The sequence below is a fragment of the Physcomitrium patens genome, chromosome 3 (assembly GCF_059467195.1).
Source record: "Physcomitrium patens ecotype Gransden chromosome 3, ASM5946719v1, whole genome shotgun sequence".
Lineage (NCBI taxonomy): Eukaryota > Viridiplantae > Streptophyta > Bryopsida > Funariales > Funariaceae > Physcomitrium > Physcomitrium patens.
Window position 1 is genome coordinate 15,223,128 of NC_143412.1, and position 20,926 is coordinate 15,244,053.

Here is a 20,926-nt window from a genome sequence, read left to right on the forward strand (position 1 = left end):
AGATACTACACAATATATATCTATCACTCCTTCTATACAATGCTTTGATAAAAATTTCAGCCGCAATAGTGTCATTGAAAACAAGCAAAAACAACAACTGTCATTACATGATACTGCTTTTAACACGCGCAACCTCTTTGCTAATCTCTTTTTACCTAAGCAGCACCAAAACAAGACAAAGTAGATCCAAGAGAAAGTACATAACTATTTGATTAATAAGATAATGCTCAAACTTTAATCTAAACTTATTCTCAAGTATAAGCACATGAATTCACTATGTATCAAAGATAAGAACTTGATGAAAGTAAATAAAAAAGTGAGACTCTTTCAAAGAAATGAAAATAGAAAAGTATATATATTTAAAAGAAAATTGAAATGGCTATTGCTAAAAGACAAGGAAACTAGAGACTCTTAAATCTAGACTAGAAGCAAGAAAGGAATTGACTAGAGTGAAGAAGGCTTCATTTTTGCTTCTATATATACTATCTATCAAGGATCTATATAGCAACATTCTATAGGACCTCTAAAAACGTATTGACTTTGCATGATACATATTTTGATTTGCAATGCAAGTTTTTCATATGAGTACTACATAGTTAGCTTGTTTCGTAAGCTACTAATACATGTGGTACATAAATAGTTTGTTGATCAAGTTTCTAATCTATTAATCAACTGTAAATATATATAAAGTCAAAATAATGTCTAAAAAGCTTCTAGAAAGCTTCTGTAGAAGATGTTATGAAATTAATAAATTTTTACCTAATTCTACCTATTCATATTACTTAGATTACAATTATAATAGATATATATATCTATGACATTTACCTCTCTTCTAGAGACGAGTTCCAAAACGAGCGGTGTTCATATATTGAAGAAATATAAGATGTAGCAAATTATATTTTCTACATACTTTGATCTTTATTCCTTTTGAAGGTAGTTAATAGATTCTCTCAGCCATTGGTAATATCCCATTCTAAGGCAAGAAGACTATCCCATGATTTGATCATTGTTGAATCCTTTGTAACTTCTTTCAAATAAAACATTTGTAACACCATGAAGAGTTGTGCCTACCTCTAATGAAATCACCAAATATTGAGAGTCTTTTCTTAGGTTGTGATATTAAATGCATTATATTTCATCATCTATTTAAGGAATAACATGTTGTTCTTGAAGGTCTTCATTCTTGTTATGTTGTCTCGAAGGCTATGATAATCGCAATGTTTCATTTGGTAAGTCAACAAATAATGGCTCTTGAGTTGAACTTATAGGCTATTGATTTTCCATCTCTTTAATGCTATAATTATATAGAAATTACAAATAAGGATAGAAGATACAATGCAATCTTTCTTGAATTGTGTTTCTTTTATAGCAAAGGTTTAGTATCCTTCAACTTGATTTTAATGGATGTTGATGAAAAGCCTCTACCATCTTTGTTGGATCCTATGTGTGTTCATTAATATCATATTTATATCAATGGACAAGATATTTCAACTTATTTTGGAGACTCTTTGAGTCTAAAACTTCTTTCATTTCAAATTCTTTATTATTATCTACTTCTATAGGAGGAGGTAGAACTTATCTTCTTTTTGGTATGTTCATAGTCTTATATGGTTTAAAAAGAGACACATGGAATACAAGATGGATTTTCATTGACTCTAATAGATACAATCAATAAGCAATTGGATTGATTTGTCCACAAATAGGAAAAAGTCAAAGCATGCAGTAGTTCAACTTATCAGAAGGACAAGTAGTCTTGATATTACAATGAAGTAACCATACTACATCACCTACATTGAATTGTGGTTGTTCTTTTCTATAGGCATCCAAGTTGATCTTTTGTCATTCTTGAGCTTCTTTTAATTGCACCTTTATTGTTGTATGTAGCTCAAACAAATGATTTGCCAAATCTTCCACTATAGGATTATTAATTTTTGAAAAGTTAAAAGTAACAAGTTATAGATGGTAATCATAATTGGCAAAGAAAGATATTTGTTACATAGAAGAATGCATTATATTATTATAAGCAAACTTTGCCAATGGTAAGAGGGTTCTTCAATTGTCTTGTTGATAATTGATAATATATCTTAAGTATTGCTCCAAAACTTGATTTACATGCTTTGTCTATCCATCAATTTGAAGATAAAAGGCCAAAAAAAGCTTTATGTCCACCTTTAGAATCTTAATTTTTTTTTTTTTTTCTAAAATCTTGATATAAATTGAGTCTCTCTATCCAATATAATATATTTTAGCAATCTATGATACCAATAGATATTATCAAGAAAAAACTTGGTAGTTTCTTCACTAGTGATAAATTTTATGCATAGTACAAAATATGCTATTTTGATAAAATGATCTACTATCACAAATATAGAATCTCACGAATCTAAGTCTGAAAGATCCATAATAAAATCTATAGAAACAAAAGATTATAATTGTTCTGGAATAGATAATGGCTAAAGAAGTCTATAAGATCGTTGACGAGGAGTTTTTAACCTTGAACAAATGTCACATGATTGAACAAAGTCTTTTATAGCCTTCTACAATTGTGGCTACTAAAAATCATTAGATATTAGGTCCAAAGTCTTATTACATCCAAAATATCGTGCTACTAGAAAGTCTTGAGGTACTTCTCTTTTTGAAATATATAGGCATCTTTTGAAATAAAATAGGTTGTTCTTGAATTCAAACTTAGAAGTATTATGAGACTTAGAAGAAATATTTTTGATATAATAAATAAGAAGATTAAAGGACATACTTAATTGAATTTGCTTGAAAAAAGTTGAATCAATAATCAATGTTGATTTCAGTGCATGAAGATGAAATTGTTCAAGCTTTAATAAAATTATCCTTTCTTGATCAAAAGCTTCATTTCCTTCTTTTGGTACAAGATAAAAACATCTAGAAAGGACATTGGACAAACCTTATTGTTTTCTTGGCTAATAAGTAATGTTGAACTTGAATCTTGACAAAGACATATTTCAACGAGTCTGATGGCATTTCAAATCATGTGCTAATATGAAATACTTGAGGTTCTTATGATCCGTATATATGATGATTAGATTAAAATCACCTTCTAGATAATAATGCCATTCTTGAAAAGAATCTACAATTACAAGAAGTTCTTTGTCGTAGATTTTATAGTTAAACTGGGTTGCTAAAAGTTTCTTGGAATGAAAAGCTAATAGGTGGAGCTTTTCATCTTCTCTTATTTGTAACAAAACAACATCTATAGCAAAAGCTGATGTATTTTTTTCTATAAAAAATACCTTGAAAAAGTCGATGCGATATAAGATTGGTGCAAAAATAAATGTCAACTTTAAGGCTTCAAAAACTACTTCATCTTCTTTGCTCCAATCAAGTTTTTCTTTGCATATAAGACATATAAGAAGAGCCGCAATTTGGAAAAAATTCTTCATGAAGATGTGATAGTAATTGACAAAGTCCAAAAAGCATTGCACATCTTTTATTATTTTTGAAATCTTCCAATCTATAGTAGTTTGAACCTTCTTTGGATCCATCATAAGTCCTTTGTTAAAAATGATGTATCTTAGGAAGTCAACTTGAGTAGTATGGAGTACACTTTTTTTCAACTTGGCGTACAATCTTGCATCTCTAAATTTTTGTAATATATGATGAATATAAACTTCATATTCTTTTATTTTCTTAGAATAGATTAAATATTTTCTAAGTAAGAAACAAAAAAATCATCTAAAAACTTATGAAAAACATCATTCATAAGATGTTGAAAAGTAGTTGGTGCATTCATGAGTCCAAAAGGCATGACATTATATTCAAAGTATCCATATTTTATTTGAAATGTAGTCTTTTATTTATCTCCTTCTTTAATGCAGACCAAATTATATGCTCCTTGTAGATCTATTTTTTTATAAATCTTAGCTTGATTTAATTGTTCAAAAAATCCAGATATGAAGGATAAAGTATACATATTCTTGATGGTAATCTTATTGACTCCTCAATAATCTATACATATTTGCAATAATTCATCTTTTTTCTTTACAAATAAGATAGGAACTCTTGTAAGAAATATCAAATAGTATATAAAATTCTTGGTCAAATTCTTTTTAATATTCTTCTTGAGTTCAGCAAACTCATTTTGTGATAAACTATAGATTGGACTAAATGGTGGCTAACTTTTTTTTTAAAGTTGATTGAACAATCATGTGGATGATGCTCTAAGAAAATATCTATATTTTTTTTCTTAAAAACATCTTGAAAATCTTGATATTGACTTGAAATGCTTCTTGAAGTCTTTCTATCATTAAAAATGGATGTGGGATAAATAACAAAAGGCGATCCTTCTTTTGCAGCATATAAAAAAGCTTTTGCACCTACAAGTAAGAATTGATTATACTAAATTTGTGGCTTTTCATAAAACTCTTAATAATAATATGAAAAAAATCAAGTTTATGAAAAATCCAAAGCCATGATAAACTTAAAATATCTAGATAAAAAAGAGATCTAATTATATTAAAAATTATGCAATTATTATGACCATTTATTGCTACATTTATAGGAAGTGTTTCATAAGTAATATCTTAAGAAGATAATGGACATCTATCTATGACTTCTATATGTATGGATTTAGTTTTTTGTAATAATTATATTCTATGGCTTTTAATAAATTCTTCATCTAAAAAACAAGTTAAGGCTCTTGAATCTATCAAGGCAGAGGCTTTGTGATTATCTGGTCGTAAATATACATCTATTGTAAAATAAGGAGAAGGTTTTGAAGAAAAGATATGACCTTTATTTATATAAGATTCTAGCCGCATAGTTCCTATTATAGGTGGATAAATTTATTTTTTGATATTTTCTCATCTTTGACAGTCGTACTCTTCATTTTATAGTTGCATCATTTCTTTGGATAATTTTGAGCAATGTGCTTAGCTTCTCCACAATATAAATACAATCTTTCTTCATGACGATAAGTCTTTTCTTGTTCAATAAGATATTTAAAATATACCACATTAATTTGTATGTCTTTTATTTCTAAAAATTTAGATTGAGAGGTAGTTGATGTTATCATTGAATTCTAATAATGTAGAGGTTTTCTTGTATGATTCTTAGATTGAAACTCAAAAAGCCAATTGCTACACTTCACAACATAGTCAATCGTTTGACTCAATGTTTGAAGATCAAGTAAGTTGAGCATCAATTTCTTTACCTTATATTGTAACCTATAAAAAAATTTGACTAATAAGGGCAACATCATTTCACTTGACATCAGTCACTAGTTGTCAAAATTATGAAGCATATGATGTCATTGATCGATTGTCTTATCTCAAGATAAGAATTTTATAGATTACAATATAAATTGCATCATGTTCTCTATACATATATCAAAACTCTACTAAAAAAGCTTCTATATTACCTAATATTAGATCTCATTATTCAAAAAAAGATAAAAACCATGATAATGCCAAACTTGAAAAAAGTATACTAATGAATCTAACTTGTGATCCCAGCGTTAGATAGCTTTGGAATTGAAGTTCAATTATAAGTTTTATTTCATTGATAAATTCTCGAAATTTGGATCTTAAATGTTTCATTGGATCTTGTGCCATCAAACATCTTTGATAAGGCAACTCTAGGTTTTTTAATAATGAAAAGGTATTCTACTATAAGAGAAGGAATGAGATTTGGTATTGAGATTGAAGCAACTTCAATCATGTCTGTATCTTTGCTTCTTACTATTTTTATTGCTCTTGATGGCGATATAATGAATTTTAGCATTACAAGCATCAATTTTCTCAATTTCTATTGCATTTGTGCCATTGCACTTTTTATTTTGAGAAGCTCTGTTATAATAATACTTACAAAAAAAAGTTTCATATTGCTCAAGACAAGTAGAAGAGAGGACTTAAGAATAAAGAAAATACTAAGAATAATATTAGTTTAGAAGAGGGTCATCCGCAACTTCTAATGCGCTTATGTTTTATAAAAAAAAAGAGGTAATCCACTTTTAATCAGGAAAAGACAAAGCTCTAATATTATAAGTGCATTCTTGTTAATCTGTTAAGGATAAGAACTTGATGAAATCAAATAAACAAGTGAGACTATTTCAAAGAAATAAAAATAGAAAAGTATATATATTTAAAAGAAAATTGAAATGGCTATTGCCAAAAGATAAAGAAACGAGAGACTCTTGAATCTAGACTAGAAGCAAGAAATGAATTGATTAGAGTGAAGAAGGCTTCATTCTTGCTTCTATATATACTATCTATCAAGGATCTATATAGCAACATTCTATAGGACCTCCAAAAACGTGTTGACTTTGCATGATACATATTTTGACTTGCAAGGCAAGTTTTTCATATAGATACTACATAATTAGCTTGTTTCATAAGCTACCAATACATATGGCACATAGGTAGCTTATTGAATAAGTTTCTAATCTATTAATCAACTACTAATATATATAAAGTCAAAATAGCATCTAAAAATCTTTTCTAAAAGATATTATGAAATTAATCTATTTTCACCTAATTCTGTCTATTCATATTATTTAGATAAAAATTATAATAGATATATATCTATGACACTGTGTAATAAAAAAATATATAATAAATATACAAATGGCTTAGGCCGACCAATATGTCTATACTTTGCATGGTTATTTTCATTGACTATAACAATACAATGTTCTTTCTAAAAGCAGACCACAATTGCATTTGGCATATAATTCCCAAGTATATAAATTGGCCAATTTCTACACTACCACTTCTTGTTGCCATGACCTTGGAAATAAGAGAACAAGGTTATTGATTCTTCTTTAATACTATTCTTTCCTGTTACCGACCATTTGATTTCATAACTTTGATAATGATATCAATAACACAAATCCAATCAACTAAACCACTTATCAATAAATGATATGTCTGCACCCTAGAAATAAGTTTATAAAGATGATGTAATAACTTATTTTTACAACCTTAAAAGTTCAAAACTAAGGCCAAGAATTGGTTGTTATCCAAAAGAGATGGAAGATTAGGAAGTTTTTTATAAGAATTATACCAAATTCGGACATTATTTTTCTTCAAAAATATAAAATTTTAATATACAAATAATCATAAAAAATACAAAAATTTAATTTTTTCTATAGTATAATTCTTTATAATGAAGCTTGTTATTCAACATTCAAAGATTTTTTCATTAGAGGAGTCAGCATTTTTCTTTTTAAGCACATAATTCTATAAATTAGCAACCACAAATGATAGACATTGAAAGGGCAAAATTTGTCACTTTTTAACTCTTTCATATTTTTATATTAGGAATTATAAATATTTACATGTACAATGATATTAATAGTTGAATTAATCTATAAAAAAAGATCAAATAATTTTTACTTCTTCCTCTACATTGCATCATGGCAAGAAACTTCAATTGCATCAAAAAATTAGATGATAAATTAAATGGTATAGATATTATTGGTTGTAGGCAAAATAAGTTCATTAGCTCAAAATACTCTTATTAATTGTATGGCAATACAAAATCATAAAACACGCTTGTAGGAATTAAAATATCCAAATTATATTTAAAAATAAGGAAATAAAATATATAAGCAATTGAAATTTCAAACAAAGAAAGAAGAAACAAAATATAGACTTTGAAACCAATACATTGAAGTCTACAAAGTTAAGATGTTTTTTCAAGTCTATTAGAATAATGCCAAAGTATATATCAAATTAGACAAGATTCAAACAAATTTATACTGCAATTGATAATATGACAAATAATCAGCTAATTAGATCTAAATGAGACATAAATATAATAAAGGATTCTTTGAATTTCATAGCAGCCTCCAAAAATCAACAATTTTGAACATCTTTTTTAATAATAAGAAGATCTTCATGGACCTAATGTTGTAATATATGTTTCTTGTTTGAGAATGAACTGGATATTTGACTATGGAAGATGAAGTTGTGTTTTACAAATATTCAAGAAATACTAATAGATTTCATCCATATAAAAAGAATGTAATTTGGATTTTAATTCAAAAGTCTTTAAAGCCAATACAAAGTACTCAAAAATACTCTCTTTAGTAACCTCAACCATACATAAACTTTAATTGCCTTATTACTTTTGTAATTAAATAATTTTGATTCTTCTTTGTAAGTCCTAATCCTAATCACTGAGCTTTGGCAAATTATAACTTCTAATCTCACCATCTACTTGGTGAAAATTTTTGTATAAAAATACTATTATAAGTTTTTTAAGTCTCTTAGAAAAATTCAATCCAAGCTAAATTTCAAATTACAAGAAAAGGTCCAAAAAACTGCATTGATGTCACATGGTCACCAACTTGAAAGGTAATGCAGATGTTCTAATAGTAATTTATTCTTTTTTAACCATTAACTTCAATTCAAAATTGGTCTGTAGCTTGATCTTGAAATCTTCTAATACTATGCTAAATTTCACCTTGATCTAACTAATAGATCTTCAAACATCATAGAAATCCTATGCAACTCTAAACTGCCAACTTTTGATATCTTCTTATACCAAAATCTAGATATCTTCCAATTGTATTGTTGAATTGATATAAAATTTTATACACTATTAGTACATCCAATTAATTAAGCATTGCTATGTTTTAAACTATAGACGTAATACCAATTGCACAAACTAGTTGAGAGTGTTAGCCCTAATTGTATTGTATAAATTCCAAGTCACTCATACAAACTCTGATTTTGGACAAAAATTACAAAATCATTTCAAATTCTATTAATGCTAGTATCTATTATATTAATTATATATCTCTTTCATGTTACTTTTAAAAATTTATGGCTTTTCTAAGATAATAAAAGAAATTCTATAATCTAAAAGAAAAAATTATTAACCATCATTTAATCTAGTAGCTATTAAGACAAGAAAATAAACTAAGAGACTTTTATAAAGGCCATTTTTAAATGCCTTGAATTATTATTTAACCAAAATAATTAAATATTAATTAGAAATTCATTTGTGATTACATTTTTATCATATAATTGTATTACAAGATGACACTGAGTGAAACAAAAGCTTATACAAAAAATTATTATGTATCTTTTTATTTCAAGAACACAATAGTAAAAGAAAACTAATCAAGGTGGCATGAATGTCTTTGCAACATCTCACAAAATGTCACCAAAGTCCAAAACGGACAACTTACAAGATCAATAATATTTGTGAAGGTACAAAATTATTAAAGATAAGAATTTAAAGACGATATGTAAATAAGTGAAACATTTATTTAAAAGAGATGAAAAAATAAAATAAGAAAGTATGAATATTCAAAAAGAAATTTAAAGTACTATTACGAAAAGACAAGAAAAATTAAAAATCCTTGAAACTAGATAGAAACAAGAAAAGAATTAATAAGAATAAAGAAGGTTATATTCTTATCTCTATATATATTATCTAATTAAGAACTATATAAAAATTCTCTATTGGACCTTTGACATGTGTTTAATATTTTAGATACATGTTTTAGTTTATAAGGAAGTTTTTATATGTGAGCCACATGATTGGCTTATACTATAAGCTACCAATACGTGTAACATATAGATAACTTGTTGGCCAAGTGTTCAATTTTTCAATCATCTATAAACAAGTATAGAAGTATAACTATTTCTATGAACTTCTAAAAAGCTTTTCTATAAGATATTATCAAATTAATCTACTTTTATATACTTCTATCTATTCATATTATTTAGGTAACTATTGGAGTAAATATATATGTCTGTGACAAAGACATCATCAAAACCATATCAAATTGTTGCATAACAAGATTAAATGGAATATCAATGGAATTCTACTTTAAATTCATCTTATAAAGCTTACAAAATTTATTAGTACTCTTCAAAGACATAATCACATTACACCATTTTAATTGAAAACTTAATACAAGCCAAAATATACTCTTACTTAATTCTAAAAATTTAATCTGCATCATTAATCTTTAATTTATTTCTCTACTAGATTGTGTTTATAATATTTATGCTAAGTTGCTTGCTACCCCTCTTTAAGATTTTTTTACTAATATATATTTAAAAAATAAAAAATACTTTTATTTTAAGCCATTCTATCTACAATAAAGTCTTTACCATGTATGAATCAATGTATTGGATAGGACCTATACTTATATCTATTAATATAGGATATTCTTAGTTACATATTAGATAACTTAAGTTAGACAATATAAGGCCTTATATCACCAAATGACATAATAATCATTAATATATTATATTTTTTAATGATTCAGTTCTATACTTCTATGACACAGAAGAAAATTTAGATTGCATTATGGACAGAATTGATATGTTTTGTTTAGCCTTAAAGATAAAATTCAATAGCTACTAAATAGTCAATATGTGGTATAACCTACTAAATAAAACTTGGCCTTGGCAAAAAAAACCCTGATATCAAATAATTTACACTAAGAGATAATACTTCATATCTCGACTTTTTATTTGGTTTCCTCTTCAATATTTAAGACCTTAGTAATAAGTTTATGCTCATATTTATGAAATTTCTAATAATATGGAAATTCAAATTTATTTTATTTTTGGATAGAATATTGATAGTTAACTAGGTCCTTGTAATAACTATATAGTATATACATATTTATTCTTCCATCAATAGTGCATTACTAAAACAAACTTGGACAATCATACAAAACTGCACTTGAGAGGCCAAATTTGATAGTAATACTTACACCAAGATTGCTTGATAGATGATAATCCAACTAGTCATCTATAGTAGTATAAAATTATTCAATTCTACCACATAAATCATAGTTGTGCTTTTGAAACTCATGATATAAGTCTTACAATCAAGCTATGAACCTTTAAAAGCCATTATATGGCACAAAATCTTCTATACTCAAATGATTAGAGTTGCAATGTGGCTACCAAACCTACATTAATTCATAAAAGCCAAATGTCAATTCATAAATAATTTTTATTTATAGAAAGTAATTTTTTACACATAGATGTAAGTCAAATTTGGATTACAATAAAACCCACTCTAATATCACAAAGAAGTATTCCACCAACTACTATTTGGTAACTTTCTCATAAAAGATAATCATGGAATAGAATTAGGAATCTATTAGGCATCACAATATAGAATTTAAAGAAAGAATAAAGTTTTTAACATTAATGACATCTAAAATCAAAACACTCAAGATTGATTATAAGATAATATATTATAATATAAAATCAAGTATTATAATATACATTCAAAGCTCAATGAACTTGCAACATACATCCCATGGACTTCAATCAACTTTTTCTCTCCTTAGCCAAGTGAATAGATCACTCTCATGAATATATATCTCATTCTAGGTACTTTTAAATAAGTTTGAATAATATTGATCAATTTAACATAAAATATAGTAATTTCTTATAATCATATCATTCCACTTAATTTATAAGAATGTATTTGGTTCTTTTATACCACTCCCATTTTCTACCTATTTTGAGACTTCATTCATTGGATTTCAAAGTCCATCGATACCATCAAAAATAAAAACTTTTTTTTATCTATATATTGAAGTTTGGCTATCAGATTAGATTTGTTAAGCAACCTAGCATCATACAAGCCATACAATACCTTCAAGATTGGAGATATAATTCTATAAAATACCAATTTTTTTTCACAATATATAACATCTATAGATTCTTTCAAAAATAGCAGCAATATACTAGCTCATACTAATCAAAAGCCTCTTAATTAGACAATAGAGACAATAAGTTGGAGAAGAGGAACAATTTCAAAGTTGTAATAACTTTGATATAGTAACTACAAAACACACCTTCATGGCATGTCTAGTCATTGTAATGGCATAGAATTACTTCTATGCCTTACGCATTGAAGCAAAATTTCTTCACTTTTATATTACTTGGACTCATATCTTATTTGGTCTTTTCCAAAAATCTAATAGAATCAACTCAGATTTATTTTGAAAAACATATCTTATGTATCATAAATTCCAACATATTTGGGAAGATTTTAAAACAAGCACTAAATTAGAATATATGAGTTTAGAAATATAGCCACAAGCTTAACAATACTTCTTTCAACTTAGGTGTAGCTATCTTTTATACATAAAAAACCATCATCTATATTAGAATTAAAGTCTAGACTTATATTATTTCTACCAAATGCTTGCCATTTTAGATACAAACTATGAAAAATATCTTCAAAAAAGTGTAGACTACAATGGATAATTTTTGCATCATATACACTAATCTCTCTTGCTAGAAATTCCTTCCACCAATAAGCTTTCTATTTCAATACCTAGCAACTTCACTATCCACTTGTTTACATCATTCAACCATTTTACACACAACTATGAATGATATATTATTCATTCCTTTCAATGGAAAAATAGACTCAGTAAATGACCAACTTTTCTTAGATATTTTTCAAGTTTTTATTAATTAAGAACAAAAAAATAATAAAGTTAAATCTCAATTACTTAAAGACTTGGAGATAAACACTCTATTGAATATTCTTCTATATCTAATAGCCTCAATTTCAACATCAATAGAAATCCACATCCTTTTGGATATTTCATCACATACCACTGCCTTGTTCTCAATGTCAAAAAATTCTATAATAGCACACCTATAACAACTCTACAACAAAGTTGGCATTCATTGATCTAATTATCAATCAACATCTTCATACAATTTTTTCGTCCATAATTGACACACCTTCAAAAAAAAAAAATGATGTTGGCATTGTTGTGATGCACTTAATTTTATTGCATCAAAATTATTTGGAGAATAATTAATATCACTGGTAAGAGAGGAAGAACATAATGCTAATATATTTACAAAGTTGAATGGAATTTCGAACAAGAGGTTTTTTGATTAAATAGATTATTTGAACTTGAGAATATTGTCTTTTAGGATAGATTTCCAATAATATAGTCATTCAAGGTAGATATTAGAAGAATGTTTAAACAAGGATTTTGGAATCAAGTATTTTTTTATTTTTTATTTTTTATTTTTTTTTTCTTTTGCTGGAGTTTTTTAAGAAAAGAGATTCAACATTGATTTGAGATTTTCTATGCCACTTCTTATATTTTTATCCTTTTTTTTAATTGATATTTACAAAAAGATAGATCAGATTATAAGCTTTTCAACAAGCTATAGCACCCAAAAAATAGAGTTTTGAAGAAGGAGATCCAAGCAAATTTGTAAGAAGGGAGTTGGTGGAGTTTTTAGGAAAGGAGATTCAATATTTGTTTGGATTTTTCTACTCTATTTCTTGTATTTTTATCTTTTTGTATTGATATTTAGAAAAAATGTAGATTTGGTTGTGATCTTTCTAATAAGCTATAGCATGCAAAAAATAGAGGTATGAAGAGGAAGATGCAAGTAAAATTATAGGAGAGGGTTATTGGAATTTTTGGGCAACAAATTTTAAGATTGGTTTGGAATTTTTTATGCCATTTATTGGATTTTTTTCTTTTTTTTTATTCTCAATGAGATAGTTTTTTTATATATTGAATTATTTATAAATAAATTATAGATATTTTAGTGAAAGGTGGTTTAGATTTGAAATTAGATTAAGAAATTGGATGCATCTTAATACAAGAAAGAAATTCATCTACAAATTGCACCTAGCCTTTGAGTTGCCTTTAATATTTGATTTCATTTGGGATAACATTGTACCTTCTTGTAACCTACTTGTGATCAAGGATCTAGTGTTTTTATAAGGAGACTTGTTCTTTTGATAGAAATTTGGTGCTTCCATTAAAAGAATTTTTGAGACAATTAGAAATAAAAGTCGAGTACAATGGAGTTATGGAGCTAAGGTACAAGCTTGGAGCATGAAAAAGAGTTGAAGAATTAAAAAGAGAGGGGTGAAAGATTTTTGATATTTGAAGATGATGGATGATTTTGGAAAGACTGATACAAGTGGCATTGAGAGAGCAAGTATCAATGATTTATTCTTAGCTTTGAATATGTTCATGGAGAGATAGCAAAAGGTGCAATCAAGTAAAAAGGAAGTGAATAAGGCATTACAAGACATGGTCAACAAGCATGCAAGGTTTGATAAGAAGAACATCACTAAATTTTTTCGAGCATATATTGAAGAGATGGAGATATATCAAATCTCATTATATTTTTAGTTTTGAATTGACATGCATTCTTGAAATTAGAAAGATAATAAACGATTTATACGGAGATAATTTAGAGGCTTGGAGTGACTTTGAAAGGAAGTTAAGAGATGAATTTTTGAATGAAGATTTGAATAGAATCACAAAGTCATTTGTGGAATGGATTGAGTAACAACGGTGAAGATCTATAGCCCCTAACAAGTTGCTTAGGAAGTTTGAGAGAAAATTCTATCAATTCTCATCTTGAAAGAAAATTTTATTAGGTACAAAGAAGATTGAACTTTATATACAAGGAATAGATGAAGCACTAGATAAAGCACTAGATGACATATTTTTTGTTCTCTTTGTGACTAAATCTACTAAAAGAAATTTGATTAATGATTAGAGGAGAGTAGAAGATGTAGTACTATTGATAACCAAGTAATAGCAGATAAAGGCAAGAAAAAAAACTTTGAGGCATGAAGCTCTATCACCTATAATGCCAATCATTCCATCAAGTCTAGTAACATCTATTCCAATTCAAGAGACATATAAAACTCTTTCCAAAGATAGACTTGAAGAGTTAGTTAAAGGCATGAGAGAATTAAGAGTGGAGATGAATGAGTCGAAGAAGAGCCAAAGTGCTACTTCTTTGTGTATATTAGAGGAATTAAAGGGATTTGTTCAAAGGTTCATGTATTGTGGTAGTCTTAGGCATGAAAGAAAAGATTGCTTTGATTATGAGGAAGACTTGAAAAAGAGAGTTATATTCTTCAAAAAAGACAAAGTTAGGCTCATTGCTATAGAACAAGCTTTGGAGCTCAATTTTAAAACAAGAGGTATGAAAAAGCTTATAGAAGACTTTCTTGAGAGAGCAAGTGAATTGCATGTGAGAGAGGTCAAGTCTCATCTCATTGAGATAGAGACCAAAGGCATGATGGCTACTTCAAAGCCAACAAAGAAGGCTTTAATAGAAATACAAAAGCTATTAAGAGGGCAACAGATTAAGATGACTTAGTTGATGCTATTAGCATTAAAGCCATTTTAAGTAGTAATAAGGATTTAGAGGACCAAAATGTCATTGTGGAAGAGAAGAAGACTAGATCCTCTCAAGAAGATGTGACATAACTTTTTAATAAGAGGAGGCCATCAAGGATTAAAAAGTCTACTGAAGAAAAAAAAGGACCTTTCTATCCAAAAGCTCAAGCAATGCCTTTATTTCAATCAAGGAGCGGAGTTGGAGCTGAAAAAAGTGGAGTAAAAAAACAAAGAAAAGGCAAGCTTAAATAAGCCTAAAGATAAAGATCCTTTCTATGAGCTTCAATCAAACATTGAAAGTTCTATTCATATAAAGAAAATTTTAGACAAGAAGATTTTTTTATGCAAAAATTAAGTTCACTTTGAGGAGGGGATTTGGCATTGTAAAGGACTTCCATAAGCTTATCATTAAGGTCATCAAGAGCAAGAGACAAATGATAATGGAGGTAGTGTCATGTTATAATACTACATGATAAAAATATAATCATAAATGATTTTTTAATTAATATTTAATCATCTTGATTCAATAATAATTTAAAATATTTAAATATGATTTTTATAAAAGCCTCTTATTTTATTTTCTTGTCTTAATAGCTATTAGATTAAATATTGATTATTAATTTTACCTTTTAGTTTGTAGATTTTTTTACTATCTTAGAAAGTCTATAAATTTTATAAAAAAATAGAATAAAAAAGATGAATAATTAATATGGTTAATTCTAGGATTAAATTAATGATAGGATTGGACTAAAAATTCCTAAGATAGGTTAGATTAATACCTAAGGATTGACTATTTGTAGGATAGGATTGAAATCAAATATCTAGCTACTAAAACAATTGCCTAGGGCAAAATAGGGAGGTATTTGATGATTGATAATTGGAATTTATAAGCGAGCTTTAAGCTTATTGTAAAAGTATAAGGTTGATTTTTATAGGATTTGAAATGACTTTGCAATTTTTGTTCAAAATCAAAGCTTGTATCATTGACTTAGAATTTATATAATATAATTAGGGCTAGTATTCTCAACTAGTTTGTACAATTGGTGTCACTTCTATAATTCAAAATTTAGTAATACTTAGGTAATTAGGTGTATTAAGTGTGTACAAAGTTTTATATTAATCTAATAATGTAATTGAAAGACATTTGGATTTTGATATAAGAAGGTATCAAAAGTTGGCAGTTTGGAGTTGCATTGGGTTTTTATGCTATCTAAAGATCTACTAGTCAAATCAAGGTGAAATTTGGCACAATATAAAAAGACTTCAAGATCAAGCTATAAACCAATTTTGAATTGAAGTTAATAATTAAAAAAAGATAAATTACTATTAGAACATCTGCATTATCTTTCAAGTTGGCAGCTAAGTGATATCAGTGCAATTTTTTGGATCTTTTCTTCCAATTTGTGAATTGAATTAGGTTGAACTTTTTCAAGCATATAAGAGACTTATAATGGCATTTTTATGTAAAATTTTGCATGAAGTAGATAGTCAATTTAGGAGTTACAGCTTGCCAAAACTCACTGACTAAGATTAGTGTTAACAAAGAAAAATCAAAATTATTTAATTATAAAAGTAATAAGGCAATTGGAGTTTATATATGGTTGAGGTTATTAAGAAGAGTATTTATGAGCGGTTTTTTTTGGCTTTAAATACTTTTGAATTAAAATCCGAATTGCATTCTTCTTATATGGATGAAATCTATTAGAATTTCTTAGATATTTATAAAACACAACTTCATCTTCTACAACTAGGTATCTCATGCATTTCTAAACAAAACAACACATACTATGAAAAAATTTATGGTAAAGGCATTTAATTCCTATTTAATGGAGGAAGAAGACTAAGAAATAGGGCAAATCTTTTTTCAACTTTGTGTACATATGTTTGAAGAAATGCTACTTAAAAGAAAGGAGGTGATTACTCAAGGCCATGGAAGAGGCAAAAATCAAGGTGAATCAAGAAGCAACAAAGAGATGGAGCATAGTGTAGACATAAATGAGGTTAATGTGTCTAATTATGCTTTTCGTGGAAGGTTTAAAGGTGAGAAGATGAGTGCTCAATTTTCACATCTTTTTTGAAATAGGGCTATCAAAGAGGCTCTAGTGAGACTAGAAGACCTCAAAGAGCATATCTTGGTACTTATTAATTATAGATTAGAGATCAATATCATGTGAAGGAGGATTTATAAGATAGATAAGTCACCCATTAATGATAACCATAGATGAATATTGAGGGCCACCAACAATGAGCAAGATGAATTATATGGAGCATGTTCAGGAGTTAGAACAAGGATTGAGGATATAGAGGTAGAGCAAAATTTCCTTGTGTAAAACTTTGCTACTTATCTTGTTATTTTTGAGAAATTCTTATATTATCACTATAAAGATGGAAATCAAGGTTTTAGATGATGGCTCTCATTATGCAAAGATTATGCACTATGATAGAAAAAATTCAATGAAGTTTTTTTTAATAAGATTGGATCATGAACAGAAAAGAAACTAATTGAAAGAAGCTCCTTTGAGGATTAATGAAGAGTTTTTGGATTTTTAAAGAACACCCTTATAGAATAGAAGTATAAGGATGCAAGTGAGTCTTTTTATTTGTGTTCAAAAGAAAACCCTTGTATTTTTAAGTGATGAGTATATTTTAGATGTTATTGAAGAAAAAAGATTTAAACATGATTATATAAAGATTTTAGAAAAATTAGCTTTGAATATAGATGATGTCACGGATATATACATTTATTACAATAATTACTTAAATGATTAGGTAGAAGTAGGTAAATATAGATTAATTTCATAAAGTCTTTTAATGAAGCTTCTTAAAAACTTTATAGTTGCAGTTTTGGCTTTAGATATGTTTGTAGGTTGAAAACTTTGCCAACAAGTTAACCACGTATTGGTAGCTTGTGGAATAAGCTAACCATGTGGTACATACATAGATAACTTGCCTTACAAGTTAAGACATGTGGCTAGCAAAGTCAACATATTTTGGAGGTCTTATAGGACATCACTACGTAGTTCCTAATTAAAAGTATATGTGGAGGCAAGAGTGAAGTCTTCTTCATTCTTGTCAACGCCTTTTTAGTCTTTAGTCTTATTCCAAGACTTTCTATTCTTCTTGTTTTTGGCAATAGCCATCCTAGTTCTCTTTAGTGATACAAGAATATATCGAAGATTCTCTTTATTTGAGATTCATGTCCCTAACAATTTGACAAGCATGTTAACATACTGTTTTTGTCTTGTTTTAGAAGTGAGTGGATTACTCTACTTTTATTATTGTGTTTTGAAGGTTGGAGACTATCCACCTTTTAAATAAAATAAATCTTATTTTTTAACACTAATCTTTCCTTGAAGAGAGTAGATTACTCCTCTTTGTAGTAATTTTTATTAGAGGTTATAGATTATCCTCATCTAATTTAATTTTTTGGTTTTTTTTATATGTCTATGGAAAGAAAGATTATGGACGCTACTCCTAGCAAAAGTGAGAATAGATTTGCAACTATTGTAGATCTTCATGAGCTTGTCAACATTCTTAGAGTGAAAATTTCATGTATTTCTAATGTGAATCATAGAAGTAATATGCCTATACTTATGGAAGAAGTTCAGAGGCTCCAGCAAAAAGTTATGTAATTCAAGGAAGTAAGTAGATCAATCTCATAACCAAATCCACGGAGTTTTGCTTCTTTGGGTATGATGGGGACAAGGATTAGTACGCCTGAGAAGTTTGATGGAACAAGATCAAAATTACAAGGATTTTTGCAACAAGTCAAGCTCTATCTAAGATTGCAATTTTTTTAATATCCTCATGGATTTACTCAAGTTGAATTCATAGGTGCACTTCTATCAAGAAAAACTCTCTTTTTATTTATACCTTTAATTAAAAAAGATTTACAACTCTTTTATGATTTGAATTCATTCTTAGAAGTGTTTTCGGAAACATTTAGAGAAAGTGATCGAGAACAAGTAGCAGAGACTAAACTCTTATTTTTACAATAAGGATCACAATCAGCCACCACATATATTATTGAATTCCAAAACCTTACTTGCGATGTGGACTGGAATGACAAAGCAATCATCAATCAATTTCGATATGGATTAAAGGATAGTATCAAAGTTTTTTTATTAAAAATTCCAAAAATAAAATCTTTTGAACAATTTATTGCTTAAGCCATTACATATGATAATTGATTATTTGAAAGGCATCAAGAACAAAGTCTTGACTAAAGAGAAACAAGTCAAGTAATGGCAGTAGCTTCGAAGTTTTTTGAAACGTATTCATCAAGGCTTGAACCAATGCAAATTGATACAATACGTTTTAAAACTCTTACATAGCAAAAAAATCTCAACGTCACCAAGAGGATTTATGTTTATATTGTGAAAAAGCTAAGCACACTACTCAACATTGTCCAAAAAAGTAACACAATTACAAAATAAAGAGCATAATTACCAAAGAAGATAATAAATCAAAAAATGAGTTTCTCAAGCTACAATAGAGACTGTGCGGCTAGAATCATATACAATACCTAATAAAGGTCTTATTCTCTCTTCAAATCCGTCACTTTGTTTTACAATAGATGTGTGTTTAGGACCTAAACATCACAAAGTCTTTGCCTTATAAGATTCAGGAGCCTTAGTATATTTTGTAGATAAAGATTTTGTCAAAAATCAAAAAATATCTTTAATTAAGAAAACTAAATCCATACATATATAAATCATAGATGGTCATTCATTGCCTTTTGGAAATATTACCTATGAGACTATTCTTAGATGTAAAAATTAAAGATCATAATAGCGTAGTAGTATTTTATATAATAAGATCTCCCTCCAATCTAGTTATTTTAGGATTATCAAGGCTAAAAAAATATAATCCTCAAATAGATTGGATTTCTCGTAACCTTAATTTTTCTAGTAGTATTATCTAAGATCGAGTTAGCAAAGTAGAAGTACAAAAATCTAATACTTCAAAACCTTTATTGATAGGTGCAAGAACTTTGAAGCATGCTGCAAAAGAAGGATCATCTTTTCTTATATATGTTATTTCTAATGGTAAAAAAATATGAAGAATTTGAAGACGTTTTTAAAAAGAAAAATATAAATATTCTTTTAGAGCATTGACCTTAAGATTATTCAATTGATTTGTAAGAAAGAGATCAATCACCATTCGGACCAATCTATAGCTTATTGTAGAATGAGTTGGTTGTATTATAAGAATACATTGATGAGAACTTAGCAAAGAACTTCATATATCATTTTAAATCTCCAACCAAAGCTCCTATCTTATTTGCAAAGAAAAAAGATAGATCTTTGCAGATGTGCATAGATTATCAAGGACTCAATAAAATCACCATCAAGAATAGGTATCTTTTGCCTTTGATTTTACAAATTCTTGACCAACTCAATGAATCAAAGATCTATACCAAAATAGATCTACGAGGAGCATACAACTTAGTTTGTATCAAAGAAGGAGATAAATGGAAGACTGCTTTTCGAACTAGGTATGGAAATTTTGAATATAATGTCATGCCTTTTGGACTCATGAATGCAGTGGCCACTTTTCAAAATCTTATGAATGATGTTTTTTATGAGTTTCTAGATGATTTTATCATTTGTTATATAGACGACATTCTAATCTATTGTAAAAACATATAAAAAGATGAACTTCATGTTTGTCATATGTTACAAAAACTTAGAGATGCAAGATTATATACCAAGTTGAAAAAGTATGTATTCCTCACTATTCAAGTTGATTTTTTAAGGTATATCATTTTTAACA